The 18,055-nt window shown below is 38.3% G+C and overlaps 3 long non-coding RNA genes across 5 annotated transcripts; all 3 read right to left on the reverse strand.

The window, feature by feature from the left end:
- Nucleotides 1-7,471: 7,471 nt before the first annotated feature.
- Nucleotides 7,472-9,914, reverse strand: LOC138914971 (uncharacterized). The gene is made up of 2 exons (XR_011420671.1): nucleotides 9,760-9,914; nucleotides 7,472-8,931 (listed from the first exon to the last, which is right to left on the reverse strand). It is a non-coding gene; the product is annotated as an uncharacterized lncRNA (long non-coding RNA).
- A 2,584-nt stretch (nucleotides 9,915-12,498) lies between these two features.
- LOC138911905 (uncharacterized) lies at nucleotides 12,499-16,070 on the reverse strand. Of its 3 annotated transcripts, none has more exons than XR_011417541.1 (3): nucleotides 15,872-16,070; nucleotides 15,038-15,801; nucleotides 12,499-13,520 (listed from the first exon to the last, which is right to left on the reverse strand). It is a non-coding gene; the product is annotated as an uncharacterized lncRNA (long non-coding RNA). The 3 variants fall into 3 exon arrangements; XR_011417539.1 differs by having other exon boundaries at nucleotides 12,505-13,444; XR_011417540.1 differs by lacking the exon at nucleotides 12,499-13,520 and adding an exon at nucleotides 14,714-14,914.
- Nucleotides 16,071-16,101: 31 nt separating this feature from the next.
- LOC108069548 (uncharacterized) lies at nucleotides 16,102-16,444 on the reverse strand. Its single transcript, XR_001770498.3, has 2 exons — nucleotides 16,293-16,444; nucleotides 16,102-16,229 (listed from the first exon to the last, which is right to left on the reverse strand). It is a non-coding gene; the product is annotated as an uncharacterized lncRNA (long non-coding RNA).
- Nucleotides 16,445-18,055: the final 1,611 nt, after the last annotated feature.

Consider the following 18,055-nt stretch of genomic DNA (forward strand, 5'->3'; position numbering starts at 1 on the left):
TATATATTTAGCGGATCCGTTAGTGTATCACTAAACCGTTTCGGTGTCGATTTTTATTTGAGCCCCGTTACGTGACCTGTTTGGTCAATAATGAAGTACGCAGCTACGCTATTTGTTCAGCAGTTTGTGCACAAACGAAGACAAAATCAACGCTAATTAACTCGTTTTAGGGCATAAGCAGGGACCAAGGACCAAGGACTCAACTCGACTTTCCATTGCCATTCATTTACGATGATCATTCGCAGAGCTTTTCAGCGCGCGCTTAACATGCAGGCCATCAACTCGACGCAACTCAACGCAACTCAACTGAACTGAACTCAACTCGTTGCCGCGTAAATTGCATTTTAAAATAAATTATAATGATTATTATGTTGCAAACAACAGATGTCAGTCGGGAGTGTCTCCTCGCCTCCCTTTCGACATCCTGAATGTAGGTCGTATCTGGAAAAACTCCCCTCTTCTCTCCCTTTACTTTCCGCTTTCACCCATTTCCCCCGCAATTTCCCCAGCATCCTTTAACGTTCTTTCCTTCTGCCAGTTTACCAGTTTGCCACTTTGGTCTTATGGCACAAGCATAAAAATTTTAACTGAACAACATTAACGCAGGCACTTTATGGCGTTGATCTTAATATTATTAAATCAGCGACGAGTTTATGAAGCGCTAAACGGATGAGAAGGACAACGTAGTTGAGCGAACTTAATTACTCAGACAAATCCGGACTGGTCCATAAATCCCGATGAAAATTGTAGGATTTTAGTAGAGCAAGCTTATTGTATTTTTACAATTGCATATATATTTTTCGAGAAATTATATATTTATTTATTTTGGTGTATAAATTAAGTTGACCCAAAAAGAATTTCCAATCAACAAATGAAAAAAGTTTTTAAAAAATTGTATAATGTTGACCAACTATAAACTCCTATTAGAATCCTCCAATATTGCCATTATAAACTTTTTACCATTTTTATAAAAAATTGAGAATTTATCAAAAAAGCATATTACAAAAAAAATAATAAAAAAATATGTACTGAACAATTTAAAAAAATACAACAACATCCTCTACTAGCTACTCAGTTAAATGATTAATAATAGTTAAAAAGCTCACTGCAACTCGTACCAATATTGCGTATACGCCGTGTGGCCATCAGTTAATGAGGGTCAAGTTTTAAGTTGAATGCCCACATGCGACCGCTCCTTGTTAATTTGGGTAAAACCCATCGACTTGAGGACCCTACAGTTTAAGGTATTTAAGAAAAATGTTAGCCCAAAACACTTCTCGGCGACCCACAGAGGTGTGCTAGGTGATGGCAAAGTTTAAGCTAAAACACATCTTACCCCGCCGCAGGCCAGTGTGTCTTGACATTTTGAAGACATTAAACTGAAACTGCTGGCAGACCGCAGGACAGCCAGGTGAGATGGGTTGGGTTGGGTCTGGGTTGGAATAGAATGGGTGGATGGGACGGCAGATTTCCCCAAAGACAAAGACATCGTCCGAACGGCAGCTCTCGACTCGACTCGGTCCTTCGACTTGGAGCTCGAGTTATGAATAATTAATGTCCGTCTAGGTGTGTGCGTGTGGCCGTGTGGGCGGTTTCCGACCGGATCCGGAAACTGACTTGGCTTTAAGTGTGTTTGTACTTGTGTTTGTCTGTGCTCTGTGTGTGTTTGTGTGCTCGGCTCCGTTCGTGTGAGCGAGTTGATAATTTGTTATAATTGCCGGGGGAGGCCACAGGTCAATTTTGCGGGCATTTATATAAATTTGCCCAGACAAGTCAGCAAAAGGAGGAAAGGAAAGGCCAGCCTGCAGACAGCTGCACGAAAAAAGTTGAAAAGTCGGCCGACTAATCAAATTACCGCAATAGGGAAAAGTCTAGGAAAAGAGAGAAGGCTTAAGTGAATCTTGAGAAATGGACTATTAAATTGGATTAAATTTAGTAAAGTATAAAAAATGTGCTTAAAAACAAAATAAAATATCTTACCCATCCATATACAGCCTTAATTTAAATAAATAAATTTCGGGCTTTTTAAATTCCTTCTAAATGTAAAAATATGTGTTCAAAACCACGCAGCGAATAAAGGATAATTGTCTTAGTAAATTCAATTCAAATCTTTTTTGAGTTAAAAATATATTGTTGCATACTTTTAGACACCTTTATTAACATTTAAAAGTGATTTTAGATATATCGGTGGTAATTAGTTTCCGTTCAACAATTTATTTGTCTTTTATGTTTTAAGAACTACACTTCTATTAATTAAGTGTGCTTGATTATTTTTCCCTTTTATAGTTCTAATAAACATTTAACATTGTTCCATTACTTATGATCCTTTAATTTCGCTGTGCTCCCAAAAATTCTATCATCTTAGACTGCCAACGCAAAGTCCCAACCATTGCCGACTGCGTTCTGTCTGACTTCGTGGCGTCCTCCTCCCGATGACCATAAATACCTTAACGGCTTTCGCCTTACTTAAGTCACCTCGGCCGTTAAGAGCAAAAGTGGAGCTCGGGCACGGAAATCCTCGGACTGCATCCGCCAGCTGGCTGTGCTATGTAAGCACATTAAGCGCTTTCCCAGGTGGTTGGAGGTGCATTTAAGGCCCATATTACGTTTAAACGCGCACAAAATGAAACTTTTTTCGCTGGGCCGCAATGAAATAAGCGAGTAAACTCAATAATGCACTTGGCGAGCACAACACACAATTGCCAGGCTCTGAGCTGCATTTCACTCCATCCCCGGCCATCACACACTTAATGCTGCTGCAGTTTATATATATTTTTTATTTTTACTTTTTTTTGTGTTGTTCAGTGCTGCCATCGCTTAGCTTGAAAAACAGGACAGATAAGCCACAAAAAACAGGGAAAAAAAGGACAAAAAATTTAAAAAAAGGACAAAAAAAAGGACAAAAGTAAATGCGCCTCCATTTTTCTGTTTTTACCAATGGGTTATATATTTACTTAGTATAAATGGATTTTAAATAAAATTCAATTATGTAATGATCTACTGCTCCCGACTCACAACCTTCTTTGTTTGATCATTTTACCATGGTAAATTTTTGTGCGTATACGTAATAATCTAAAATTATTAAAATAATAAAAGCATTTCAAGTAACTATATTGGTAATACAAAAAAAATTTAATCTGCGTCAAACCCGAATAAGAGTCGTTGAAATTTTTTTCTGACAAAAAAGCAGAGAGTAAAAATTGAGAAATTTTTAAAGTGTTTTCCTCTTTTTTTTTGCTTCAGAAAAAATCGTACCATAAAGAAAATCCATCGACTGCTTTACGTCTCTTTAATAATTTGTAAAAAAAATTATTTTTTAAGAACCGAACTATAAAAATGATGGTTAGAAAGGCAGAAAAACAGGTTTATACACTTTCGACTAGCAAAAATAACACTCAAAACCTTATTTTTGAAAAAAGGACAGATTTCCGGATAGGGGATGTTTGAAATTTTTTCCGGATAAAGCCGTTAAAAAAAGGACAGATCTGTCCGGAAAAAGGACAAAATGGCAGCACTGGTGTTGTTTCCAAACTCTTTTAAGCCCATTCATTGAAACATATGGCTCATGTCGTAGCCATTTAACAGCAGTTGATGCTGATTCTAAAATGTACTGCACTGCACTGTAGGGTTTTTATACCCTTGTAGAGGGTATTATAATTTCAGTCAGATGTTTGCAACGCAGTGAATGAGACGTTTCCGACCACATAAAGTATATATATTCTTGATCAGCATCACTAGACGAGTCGATCTAGCCATGTCCGTCTGTCCGTCTGTCCGTCTGTCCGTCTGTCCGTCGGTCCGTCGGTCCGTCTGTCCGTCTGTCCGTCTGTCCGTCTGTCCGTTTCTATGTGAACTAGTCTCTCAGTTTTAAAGATATCGCAATGAAACTTTCCCGAAAGTCTTCTTTCTATTGCAGGTAGTACATATGTCGGAGCGAGCCGAATCGGACCACTATATCTTTAGGCTCCCATAGGAATATTCAAAGATATATAAGAAAATTCATTGTTACTTTGTAGGAAGTAGGCGTTTTAATTCTTGACTCTTTAAAAACAAAATTCAAAAATAGAAACGCTGAATCTGGAATCCCTGGAACTGCACCGAGTGAGCATTACTTTATCTGCAAGGGTATATAAGCTTCGGCTGGCCGAAGGTAGCTTCCTTTCTTGTTTTATTTGCTCTTTGTTTCAAAAAGTTTCTCCACTCAACTGCGAATCTGTTCAATTGATGGCCACCGGGGCGCATACTTAACGCCTGAAGTGCAAAGCTGACGGCGACAGCTGCGCAGGTACACAAGTGGGCTTACTTTGACTTCGCTTTAATCGCAGTCATAACTAATGTAATTTTGTATTCTAAAGACATTACAATACAATGCATACTTAATAAGTATTAGTTATAATTAAATGTCTAATCGTCTAAAGTAAATCGACTGTTTGCATTACATTTTTTGCTCATAACATTTTAAATAAATGGTCCGATTTTAAAAGTTTCTTCAACATTTCGATAAGTATTAATTAAGACAACAAAATAACACTTACACTTTTACAAAATGTGTAAAGATATGGGCGGGAGGGTTTTTATACTCTACGGTATAAAAATATTGCTTTTTTTTTAGGGAAAAGTAAGCTTGCTTCCATTTTAGTTAGTTTTTTAAAGCCGTTTTTCCTAACAATCAAAACTCAAAGAGGACAAAAAAACCACAGCGAACATCGACACGTTATAAATTAAAATTTATGTTGCCATTTAAAACGGCACAAAAATTACGATAAATTTATAACCGCCAAGACCGCAAAATATGGTTAGTCAGACAATAAAAGCTTCGCTCCGATAGGATGGCCAAGCTGCCAAAGTGCGAAAAAAACCACCGAACAGGCATCGAACATAAATCAATTTGGACAAGAAACATACAACAAAAAAACAATGGAAGGGTGAAAACGAACTAGTTGGAAAATAGTGGCCAAGCATTTAACTTTCGAGACTGTCAATTCAATTCAACTTCATTTTTTGCTACATCCAAGCGAAAGAAACGAAATTAGAACAATTGAATTGTAAATAGTAGAGCAGATGAAAGCAACTGGGTTTTTCGGGGGGGAAAGATGATGATTGGGGGAGAGCCGCCAAATTGAAAATGTTTGTCACGTATTTTACAAATTCACTGCGACGACTTGCCCTACGAAGGACGAAACTGTATCTGTATCTGTATCTGCTTCTGCAGGACGTGCATGTATCCGTATCTCGTCGATAGTTGCCTTTTTTGCCGCATCTGAGGTGAGGTGGAGGTGGGTCTGTGGTTAGTCTGCAGCATCGATTGTTCATTGATATCTTTTGCGGCTTTTTGGCTGACTTTCTTTTTGGTCCGTTTCCATTATTCGGTTGTGGTCGTCGCCTCTGGGAACCTACAGCGTGGTCTTGGATTATAATGCAAGTCGTGTCCTCGTCGTGTGCACACTCACACATACCTTTAGGACTTAAGATAGCCAGACCAGACAATTTTGAGTTGCAAAGCAAAATGAATTAGATCTGACATGCAGCTTGGAAATTCAACAGGAATATGCATAGTATATTTTTAGCAAAATTGGCACTGGCATTCCTAATAATAAGTACAAAGGGAAAAAGCTTGGTTCGGGAATAATAGTACTATTTGCATGCGTTGTTCCTTGTTATGCAACTGAACTTTATTGTTGTGTGTAAAAGGAAAATACACAGAATCAGTAGTACACATACAAAAACAAGTGAGAACGCTATAGTCGGGTTGATGTCCCGACTATCTAATACCCGTCTCTCGGCTAAAGGGAGTGCGAGGGAGATGGATATATAACATTTTTTTGATTGCGTATAACTTTTTAATTAATGGTCCGATTTGAAAAATGTTGTATACATTTCGATAGGTATAAATATACACAACAAAATTGCACGACTTTAAAAATCAATTTAAATTGGTATAAAATTTAACCTATGTATACAAAAACACAAAAATATTGAAGTAACTTTTGTCCTCTTTCTTGCTGATCTGTCCTGTTTTTTTTAAACTGAGTGATGGCAGCACTCAATTGTTTACCAAAACCCGACGAGCTGTCCTTTGGAATACCAAACTATAGTCATATTTATTATACCCGTAACTCGTAGAGTAATAGGGTATATTGTATTCGTGCAAAAGTATGTAACAGGGAAAAGGAAGCGTTTCCGACCCCATAAAGTATATATATTCTTAATCAGGTTCACTAGCCGAGTCGATCTAGCCATGTCCGTCTGTTCGTCTGTCTGTCCGTCTGTCTGTCCGTCCGTCTGTCTGTCTGTCCGTCTGTTCGTCTGTCTGTCCGTCTGTCCGTCCGTCTGTCTGTCCGTCCGTCCGTCTGTCCGTCTGTCCGTCTGTCTGTCTGTCTGTCTGTATGAACGCTGAGATCTCGAACACTACAAAAGCTAGAAGGTTGAGATTTTCCACACATATTCTTGGGCCTCCTACGCAGCGCAAGTTTATTTCAGCAGGGCGCCACGCCCCCTCTAACGCCCACAATCGCACACTACGAATTTTAAAATGTGTCTGGCGCACACACCTTTAAAGATTTCCGAGAAGAATAAATGCAATTTTGTTGTTTATATTTATACCTATCAAAATGTATGACATTTTTCAAATCGGATCATTTATTAAAAAGTTATGCGCAATCAAAAACACGTTATATATCCATCTCCCTCGCTTTCTCTTTAGAGTTCTCTCTTGTTTTATTTTATATTTTTTCATAGTTGTTTTATTTTGAAGTAAGCATGTTGATGCTTGACAATTTAAAAATAAAATTTAAATAAACATTGGTGGCATCAAACGCTTCAACTGTCCGGAGAATTAATTTGAGTGTAAAATAATTTTAGAATATACTTATTATATTTATTTATTTTAACAGTTGTGGCTTTATTTAAATGCAATAATTTATTTAAAATCCCAGGCACAGCACCGATCCTAACACTCTGAAAATGCTTTGCAATTAAGGACCTCTAAATGCTTTCATTCCGGTGTCGCCAGCGCCGAAGAGCACGCACTTGGATGTGGGAATATCCAGATTCGTAGTCCTTGCAGGTAGGACTCTGCACTCTCTCACAGATGGTGAAGGCAATAATATATCTGATATCCCTGGAACGGCGCCGATCGAGGGAGCACTAGAATCTCAGTCACGAAAGATAGGCAATAATATATCCGATATACTCGAAACTCGTCGAGATAAAGCGTCGAAGCTCTCAAAGAAGGTAAGTATGCATTGTAACTTTGTAGGAAGTAGGCGTTTTGATTCTTGACTACTTAAAAACAAAATTTAAATAAATAGGCACGCTGAATCTGGAATCCCTGGAACTGCACCGAGTGAGCATTAAACTATAGGTATTTAATTTATCGTCAAGGGTATATAAACTTCGGCTTGTCAAGGTTAGCTTCCTTCCCCAAAGATTTTTGAAATTATATTTTCTCAGCTCCGCTTTCGGCTTTCCGCCTATCTATAAATGCAAATGCCTTCTAGTCCCCGATGTCGACCGGAGACCTTTTTTCGCCGGTATTCGGCGATCGGGACCCGCCGGACCAAGTTCAGGTCCCCGATGTGGAGCCAGAGACATTTGATATAATGCTTGCAATCTTGCCTATGTGGGCTCCAAATTTATGTTAACTGCAAGGAATTCATGAGACCTGGACGTGGCCAGGATCGAGAGCAGCGCGGCCCACGCTATGAACCCTATGCTCGCGATAATAATAGACATCATGGACGCCCAGCACGGAGACACTAGTCAGTGAGGAGCTGGACATACCCTTCAACCTGGTCATAACCTTCAACCCGGACAAGAGTTCTCCCAATCCTCGGGTCTTCGTTCATACCATTTATGCTCTTCTGATCTCTGATCTTCCAGACTGCATTGTGGCCTAGTCCTGGTCACTGTCCAGCAGGGAAGATGCGATCAATTGCTTGGGGCGAGAGAAGCAGCTCCTGATTGTCCTGCTTCAGGCAGTTAATCCCATCTCCCCCGCTGGACGATGGCAGGGAGGAGTTGAACTTCCAAATGGCTCCAGACCATTGTATTTGTCTATTTCCTCCTTTTATTGCTTGAGAACCATACATCCTTTTCCTGAACATCTTGCTTGAAAAAAAATATACTACTGGAGTACTATTGGTGCAGCTCATTACGCATATTGTTAGAAAGTCTTCAGGTCCCGTCGAAAATCCCACTTAATTTAATATCTTCTTCCTTTTTCCGCTTTTCACAAGACCTCGCAATTCACGGGTCTCATATGCTTGGTTCTTGGTTCATGCCATTCGTGCCGTTCTGGTCCATGATCTAATTAGTCCGCATCACTATCCAGCAGAGAAAATGCGATCAAATGCTTGGGGCGAGAGAAGCAGCTCCTGATTGTCTTGCTTCAGGCAGTTGACCCCATCTCCCCCGCTAAACGATGGCAGGGAGTAGATGAACTTCGCTGGTGCACTCCATTGTCATAGGTGTAAGTATAGCTCCAGTTGTCCAATATTCTTGTTGTCACGTTCCAGCCTCAGTATAAAGTATGCATCGAGTCGTCTACCTTCCATTCCTACATAGAACCCTCGGATCTGGTCACGTCGATCTTTTAGGTTGCACTAACTAGTCCGCAGGCAAAATGCTATCAATTGCTCCATCTCCCCCGCTGTTGTCATATTCTTGTTGTTACGGGGAAATTCTTTACGGTGACTCATCGGGTTAATTCGTAGATATCATAAACTCCTGGGATCTGGTCAGTAAGCTTCTCGGTTCATGCAATTGGTGCTGTTCTGGTCCATGATCTAACTAGTCTGCATCATTATCCAGCAGAGAAAATGCGTTCAAATGCTTGGGGCGAGAAGAGCAGCTCCCCCATCACTCCGCTGGACAGTGATAGGGGCTGCTGAACTCCGCCGGTGTCTTCCGTCCACTGGTTGATCCCTTTAGCTATTGAAAATATATTTTAATACTATTTCACTTCGATGTTTAATAATTTACATTATTGCCTAGTTTTCTTTATGTGTCGCTGGGAAATCTTAAATTGAATTGAAAGTACTGCTGCCAGAAACAATTGTAGACTACTAGATTGCCTTTTTTAATGGCAAGTCAACTTTTCGCAAGTCCTTTACGTTATATTTAAAATACCTATATAAATAATTTGTTAAATCGTTTTGTAATACAAAAATTGAAAAACCTATTTTAATTAACTATATGAACACTTTAATAATAAACTCCACAACAATTTTAAAGAAAACTAGGTGCTAATCATTTTAATAAATTTTTGTGGTTGATAGCTTGTGTCTCTGGTAAATTCTAGGGTGTACTGAAAGTATTGCTACCATAAGATTATAACAATAATAAACTCCACAACAATTTTAAAGAAAACTAGGTGCTAATCATTTTAATAAATTTTTGTGGTTGATAGCTTGTGTCTCTGGTAAATTCTAGGGTGTACTGAAAGTATTGCTGCCATAAGATTATAACAATAATATTTTGACAGTCGTGGACTACTAGATTCCATTTTTTGTACTGAAATGTTTCGTTATGTATATTTAAATATTGTTTTATTTACTTGTCGATACAACAATTTAAGAAAACTAGGTAGTTGATAATTTTAATAAATGTTTTTTTGCTCGGTAGCTTGTGATTCTGGCAAATCCTAGAGTAAACTGGAAGTATTGCTGCCATAAGATTATGACAATATTATTTTGACAGTCATGGAGTACTAGATTGCAAAATGTTTCTATGTGTATGTTTAAATATTATTTTAATTACCTATATTAACACTTTTCAATGCCGGTTTGTTAAATTTAATGTAGCACAACAATTTTGAAAAATACTTAGAAGTTGAGAATTTTAATAAATATTTTTTATGCTCTGATAGCTTGTGTCGCTAGGAAATCCTGGAGTGAACTGAATCTAATGCTCCTCAAAAGTTAAGACCAAAATATTTTGACAGGCATAGCCTACTCGATTTCCTGTTTTTTCAAAATGTCGTCCCATGCACAGTGGAGCCCTCAAAAAGTAGATATATATTAATTAATTATAATTATTAATCGTAAAGGTTATTTATATTATTTCAAAACAAGAGAGAACGCTATAGTCGGGTTGGTGTCCCGACTATCTAATAGCCGTCTCTCGTTACATTTCGATAGGTATAAATATACACAACAAAATTGCACTTATACTTCTCGGAAATCTTTAAAGGCTGAAATAAACTTGCGCTGCGTAGGAAGCCCAAAAATATGTGGGGAAAATCTCAACCTTCTAACTTTTGTAGTTTCCGAGATCTCAGCGTTCATACGGACGGACAGACGGACGGACAGACGGACATAGCTATATCGACTCGGCTAGTGACCCTGATCAAGAATATATATACATTATAGGGTCGGAAAGGCTTCATTCTCCCAGTTACTTACTTTTGCACGAACACAATATACCCTTTTACTCTACGAGTAACGGGTATAATAAACACGTCGGGATAAAATCGACATGCGCATCTTAAATTTCTAGTATTTGTACGCATATCATGTTTACCATGCAATACTGCTATAATTGATATTAAATAATATAATTTTGCCAATTTCCCTCTCTCAGAGATTCTAAGACTTTGAAAAAGAGTTGTTCATTAAAGGATCAATTTGTGTTTAATTATGTTTATCCATACATTTTAGTTAAGACATACATATAACGAGCATTTTTAAAGCATCATATCTGATATAATATTTGTGACAAAAATATATTTAATTATTTATTTTTATTCAGATCTTAGATATCCCACAACAAGCACCCATTGACTTTAAATAAAAATATATTAAATTAAAAATAAAACCAGTTCTCATTATTTATATCATTATACTCAAATTCCATATCCGAGCTCGGTAAAAGTTCATTTGAAACAATTAAAGAATGCTTCTTGGTTGTCGCACTCTGGGGAAATTATGACATGAAGCAAGGAGTGGGAAACAGTCAAAAAAAAAGGGAGAGGAAGGAATCACAGCGAAGTTTGACCAACTGGCACTAATAAGCGCTAATTTTGTTAGCCCTGTAAGAAGACCAGCTACCGACGATGCGATGCTGATGGCATGCCAAAAGTTGACGCAGTGACTTCGGACACGGAGGAGTGGAACTCTGAGTGGACTTCCGAGGCGATGCTCGGACGATTTAGCAGAGTCGCTGCAGCTCAAACACTAATTCCATTCATTAAAAAACTTTTTATATTCCAGTTTTTTTTTTTTTCGTTTTCATATTCTCTCCGCCATTCTGCAAAGTTTTCCTTGAACATCGCTACTTGGCGGCCATAAAGACAAGCTGGATGCTTCAGCTTCCGGCCATCCTTTCGCCTGCTGAAATAAGGACATCAAAAGTGCGAGAAAAAAACCCGATAACTTACCCAGAACTCCGCTGTACATCATCAGTCACATAATGAAGTGGCTGCGCAGCTGCTGAAAATACTCGTAACTTTTGAGTTTATGGCTTGTCCAGGCCATGAGACAAATGCTCACAGGATGACCAGGCGGAGTAAATTAATTAAATTTCCTTCTCGGGCTACGTGGTATGCTAAATAGCTGGCTGTTGTCCTCGGATTACCGAGAGGTTGCTATTTTGCTGGTTATTGTGGTTACCCAATGGTAAAAGTTTTGCACAACAGCTGCATTTTTTTATAGATAATTATGAACCATAGTTCGTGGTAAGCCAGTCTTTCAAACAAAAGTTTCCGCTTTTCCTAAGAAATTATTTTAATTATCTGATAAATATAGGTTGCTATCAAAGCACAAACATAAAAAGGAACAAGGAAAGGGAATTTATGATACTGTATTAATTATATATTATATGATAAATATAGTTTCCCAAACTACACAATTAAAAACTATATTTCATCCGACCAAAGATGAGGAATAAATGATACTTGATTAATTTAAAGTTATCAAATATGCCATAATATTATTAATAGGTACTAATTTATTAATTATACCCGTTACTCGTAGAGTAAAAGGGTATACTAGATTCGTGCAAAAGTATGTAACAGCTAGAAGGAAGCGTTTCCGACCCCATAAAGTATATATATTCTTGATCAGGGTCACTAGCCGAGTCGATCTAGCCATGTCCGTCTGTCCGTCTGTCCGTCTGTCCGTCTGTCCGTCTGTCCGTCTGTCTGTCTGTCCGTCTGTATGAACGCTGAGATCTCAGAAACTACAAAAGCTAGAAGGTTGAGATTTCCCACACATATTCTTTGGCTTCCTACGCAGCGCAAGTTTATTTTAGCCGAGCGCCACGCCCCCTCTAACGCCCACAATCGCCCACTAACGATTTTAAAATGGGTCCTGCGCCCACATCTTTAAAGATTTCCGACAAGTATAAATGCAATTTTGTTGTGTATATTTATACCTATCGAAATGTAGAAGACAATTTTCAAATCGGACCATTCATTAAAAAGTTATACGCAATCAAAAATTATATACCTATCTCCCTCGCACTCCCTTTAGCTGAGTTACAATTATTAGTCGGGACACCAACCCGCGTTCGCACTTCTTTTAGCTGAGTGACGGGTATTAGATAGTCGGGACAACAACCCGACTATAGCGTTCTCTCTTGTTTTTATATAAATAAATATATTATTAAAATATTATTTATAATAGTTCGATCATTGTTAAAATCCCCAAATATATAACAATAATTGCGTTGATAAAAAATATTAATGTTATTGCCATTTTCACACCCTCAAGCAGTTCGCCGAGTGGGTATTAATGTGCAAGTAAGTGTGGATAAGTACATCATTTGCAGCTCACTCGACGTAATCGGGACAGCACAACTGCAATGCAGTCATAAACTCGCACCAAATATCAATTTATTCACTTAATTAAGCACATATGTGACTGCGACATTTTGCGAAGGCAAGGAGTCGTCGCTGGTATACATATATATATATATATTCTCGGGGCCCAAAGTCAATTGCAATTTTATGAGCTGTTGAAACTGAAGTACGTAGAACGAGCGGGCGAGGAGCCCACTTCACTTCACAACCCATTACGCTGATTGGCTTTTAATGTTTATCAATACATTACGCAGTCAGCGGCAGAAATGATGCTGATGAGCCGGCAGGCTGCCAAAGTTGATGGTTGAGGTTTCTGTGGTTCCCACATAGAGTGCTCTTTAAATATGCATGACCCACTAGGCACCGAAACGTACCTACTGCCCATAGAAAGGAAGACGGGTTGCCGTGCCTGTCCCTCATAAATTTCCATTATCACATGCAAGACATTTAGGCTGCTGTTATTTTCATACAAGAATTATAAGATGCACCACACTCCATCTCTCTAGGAGGGCCCTGCCCTTTCCCGTTTAACAGTTGGAGGTGTTTCCCCCTTTAGGATCCGTACTTCTTTTTCCCTGTGTGCATAATTTATTTTTGTCAGCGAGGGCAACTCCACGGGTCAGGTGGCTCCACTTCCTCCAGGCACTGCGAAGGCAAGAAAAGTGACCACATTTGACTTTGCGAATGCACAGTGGAGTGGATATATATTTCAATCTGGGAACTTTTAAAATTTTAAATTAAATTAAATTCGATCTTAAATTGAGAAAATTTTGACAGCTTTTAAAACAAAAAAACAATTTCGGAAAAGTCAAAAAGTTACCAAAAATCAAAACAAAATGTGTATTTTTGGATAAGCAGATCTACTATTTCCTAAAATAACACAGGCCGACAAAATGTGACATGGGTCGGTGTCCAGGCCTGCCACCAATTTATTTCGATAAATGAGGCTTTTCTAAGCATAAGTTGCCACTACGCCTATAGTCCATCAGCTCTGGTATTTGCGGTATCTTTAATTTAAGATAATCACAAATTTTCTTCGTCTTTTGGGATATATCTTCAAGAGTGGTCAACCAATTTTGGTAATCTTTTCGGAATTAAATAGTTACATGTCTCTTTTATACGGTCGTTTTGGAAAATTCAATCTAACTGAACCACAAGAGAAGGTGGGCGCATTTAAAATTTTAAAGTCACAGCAAAGTTTAAAAATCTTCATTTGTGAACAGCGTTTAAAAATTAAATACAAATATTTTCTTCTACAATGCATTTTTGATCCAAAAACACCTTATGTCCCTAATTTTTAGGACACTCATAAGGTTTTTGTGTATTGTTTTGGAATTTTTAAAATTGTTTTTCTTACTTCCTTCACAATGACGATTCACAAACAGTGCCCAAACCTGTCACTATTTTACGTAACTCATAACTATTTTTGAGCACAAGTGACCCTTGCTTTAAAAATATTTATACATGGGCGTAAGCTAAAAGCTGGAGGGGGATTACACTTCAAGCATTTCAGCCCCCAAAGATTAGTTGACTACGCTCATGTGCTTATACTCAAAGCAAAACTACTTAGATCGTTTAGAATTATGATATTTAAAATTGTGACAGGTTTGGGCACTGTTTGTGAATTGTCACTGTGAAGGAAGTAAGAAAAACAATTTTAAAAATTCCAAAACAATACACAAAAACCTGATGAGTGTCCTAAAAATTAGGGACATAAGGTGTTTTTGGATCAAAAATGTATTGTAGAAGAAAATATTTTTATTTAATTTTTAAACGCTGTTCACAAATGAAGATTTTTAAACTTTGCTGTGACTTTAAAATTTTAAATGCGCCCACCTTCTCTTGTGGTTCAGTTAGATTGAATTTTCCAAAACGACCGTATAAAAGAGACATGACACTATTTATTTCCGAAAAGATTACCAAAATTGGTTGGCCACTCTTGAAGATATATCCCAAAAGACGAAGAAAATTTGTGATTTTCTTAAATTAAAGATACCGCAAATACCAGAGCTGATGGACTATAGGCGTAGTGGCAACTTATGCTTAGAAAAGCCTCATTTATCGAAATAAAATGGTGGCAGGCCTGGACACCGACCCATGTCACATTTTGTCGGCCTGTGTAATTATTTAAGAAAATGATAAATAATGTTTTAAATACTAATAATATCTTTTAAAATTAATAAGGAGTTCATTTTCAAATTTAAATAAATTAATTTGAAAAATAATTTTACTATTTACCTAATTGGGTGCCCATAGTTCGGTTTTTGACACAGAAAGCCAGAGGAGCAACCAGGACTGCCGTGCATCATCATCATCGTCTTCAGCAGGTACAACCACAACCATCGGTAGCAGTGGCAGTGCAACAATAACAACCAAAAGTGCTGCAACAAGCTGTACCAGCTAAATCCTATTACGAACTTTGAGCTTATGGAAAGACCTCAAGCGGCGCACGGAGAAACTTGGCAACCCTGCAACCTCGTACCCCGCTTACATTTCTGCATAATTAAGTTATATGCACTGCACTAGGACACACAAAAACATATGCATTTATATGAGTGTGAGTTTTTTGGATTCACCTTCATTTTTTTCCTGACATTTTGCAGCTGCCCGCAGTTTTGCATTGCGCATACGCCATGTGTGTCGCAGGGTTGCCAGCTTTAATTTTTATGAACTGTGCATAAATTAGTTGGCCAAATTAAAGTATCACCCTTTAAGTGCAGTCCTTTTCGGAATACCCATAGCTAAAACCAGAAAATTTCCCGCTTGGGCTAGCACAATTTCCGTTCCGACCGTTCTCAATTTATCAGCTGAATGTCGGATGCTGGGTGCTGAAAACAATTGGCAGCTAATTTTCCTGAAAATCCCAAGCTATTTTTTGTACGTTCGTTTCCTCCAATCGAAATACTGAGATGCTGAGGCGCTGGGTCTTTGGTTTCACCAGGCGATTGCCTCCGGCGAGAATCCTCCATCCACATTGCAGTTGTAAAATGCAAAATAAATTTCTAATGAATATTGAAGTGTGAAATTTGAATTGATTGCATTTGATTTGTGGATTTACAGTTGGATATTTACTTTGAGGCAGTCGGTCGACCGTAGAACGTAGCGGAATAGAGCCCGATGAGAAATGTAAATGGAAATGGAGGAGTGCAAACTGAGCTGGGCTGTTCTGTTGTTCGGTTGCCAATGGAAATTCAATTGAGCAGCTGCCAGCAATAAAACTTCGAAAAGTATGAATAAGAAAGCTGTAAACGGGTGATTAAAGTTTGCGGGCTTTGAAACAAATTTTTGAGTCCGGAATTTAGTTTAAAATTTAATTGTTAACGAAATAAGTAGCAACATTTAAGGGGCGCGGCACAAAAGACACTCTCAAAAAACATTCCGCAGTTGGCATTTGTTGGCCTGCAAAATCCATGTACGCCACATTGCCACACTAAATGCAAAACAATTTGAAACTATAGTTGGTAGATATGATTTTAAATGGCTAACAACTCACTTCTCTGCGCGCAGGAAAACGACGAAAATAATAATAGATTTGCGAAAAAATATTTATGAACTAGGTGCATCCTATACTTTTACTAACTTACTAAGAAAAACCCAATATAATATGACTGATCCGTAAAATCAACTGTGAAGAATCGATGTTTGAAATATAATGACATTAATGTTTGTGAAATTTAATCATGAGCTTTAGGTATGATTTTCCACACCCAAAAAAAACTTGATATGAAACGATGATCAATTTGATGTTTTGTGGTATCAATTTTGACTTGATATGCTCAAAATGTAAGCAACATATTTGAATTTAGAGTGCGTCTTCCTCCCTCAAACTGGTCTAACTTTAAGCGCTATCAGCGAATTGATAGAATTAGGTATTATTCGCTCCCACTCACTTAATTTAAGTCGCCATATTGCTTATTGCGAGACCAGAAATTACCATGCGCATATCGATTTGATCCCGATGTGTTTTTTTTTGTGTAGCTTATCTTTGCACAAACCAAGTGCAAGTTCTCCATGGCAACTTGATTGCTAAACCGCCTGTGGCAATCAGATGCTGCACCAAATTGTTCCGCATAATTGCAAAAGTATTGCAATTTGCTTGCTGTCTTCCGCTTTGGTGTAAGTCCTACTTCAGAACCTAATTGAATTATCCGTGTGGCGTGCCGCAACAAAAACCTCGCCAAGCCGCAAAATGAAATTGTTGGCGAGCGATCTAAGCCGACAACGGAAAACGGAAAACCCAACTGGAATACCGAGTCATGTTTTAATAATTTTACAAAGCCAACAACGCTGGCGAAATTCAATTTTATTCAATAATATTAGCTGCTGGCATTCGGAGAATATTCGGCTTGTGGTCGCCAACTTTTGCCTTGGTCTCCAGCCTGCAACCGCATTGGGAATCTGAAGCTGAATCTGGATTCTGAAGACCCCAAAAGGACGCCATGTGAGCAGGGAAACAAACACTTTCCCACTCTAACTGCTGCACCTCCGGCTCCTCCGATTTGTTTGACTTGGCACGCAAACTTGGATCCAAGTTTTGGCTAGTTAAGCCAAAAACCGCCATCTGCCGCATATGGAAATTGGGTCGACCGAAATTCACTCCTTGGCCCAGAGGACTAAGGAGTAAGGAGTCAGGAGTAGGGAGCCCCATTGTTGGCTGTGTAATCTACTTGGGCTACAAACACAAGCTTCGAACTTCGAGCCGCCGCCCTTGTTGATTTTATACCGCAGCTGGTGCGAACTTATATCACAGGCCCTTGAGGCTTGATTTCCTAATTTGTTATTGGCCAGTCGTTGGATTTTCGAGGTGGCAAAACTTGGTGTTGGCTCATCGGAAATGCATATGGAATTTAATTGGCCAACAATGAAAGCCGGCATCATTTTCGTAAGCCTGTAATTTAATTGGGAATAATGAAGTAATAGATTCGGAGAATGCTTGTTAATTTGATTTGCTCTGGGCAATGCAATTTTTTCGTCAAAGGTGTTTATTAAATCTTACAAATTTAATTTGACCAAGAAATTGTTTCTTAAGCAATTTAATTGGTTGTCCCTGGCAATGTGTAATTTAATATTATTAATAAATGCATGAAAATTAATATGCTCAGAGCAGCCAGAGAATTTTATTTTCGATTTTTCCCATAAGTATGCTGATATTAGAGCCAAAGTTTGAGTAGGTCCCACCAATTTCTACCCATTTAAATGTTCATTTCTGGGCCCCGACCAGATGCTGCGAAATTCGAGTCGCTCACAAATTATATG

Source organism: Drosophila takahashii, chromosome 2L (genome assembly GCF_030179915.1).
Source record: "Drosophila takahashii strain IR98-3 E-12201 chromosome 2L, DtakHiC1v2, whole genome shotgun sequence".
NCBI classification, from domain to species: Eukaryota; Metazoa; Arthropoda; class Insecta; order Diptera; family Drosophilidae; genus Drosophila; species Drosophila takahashii.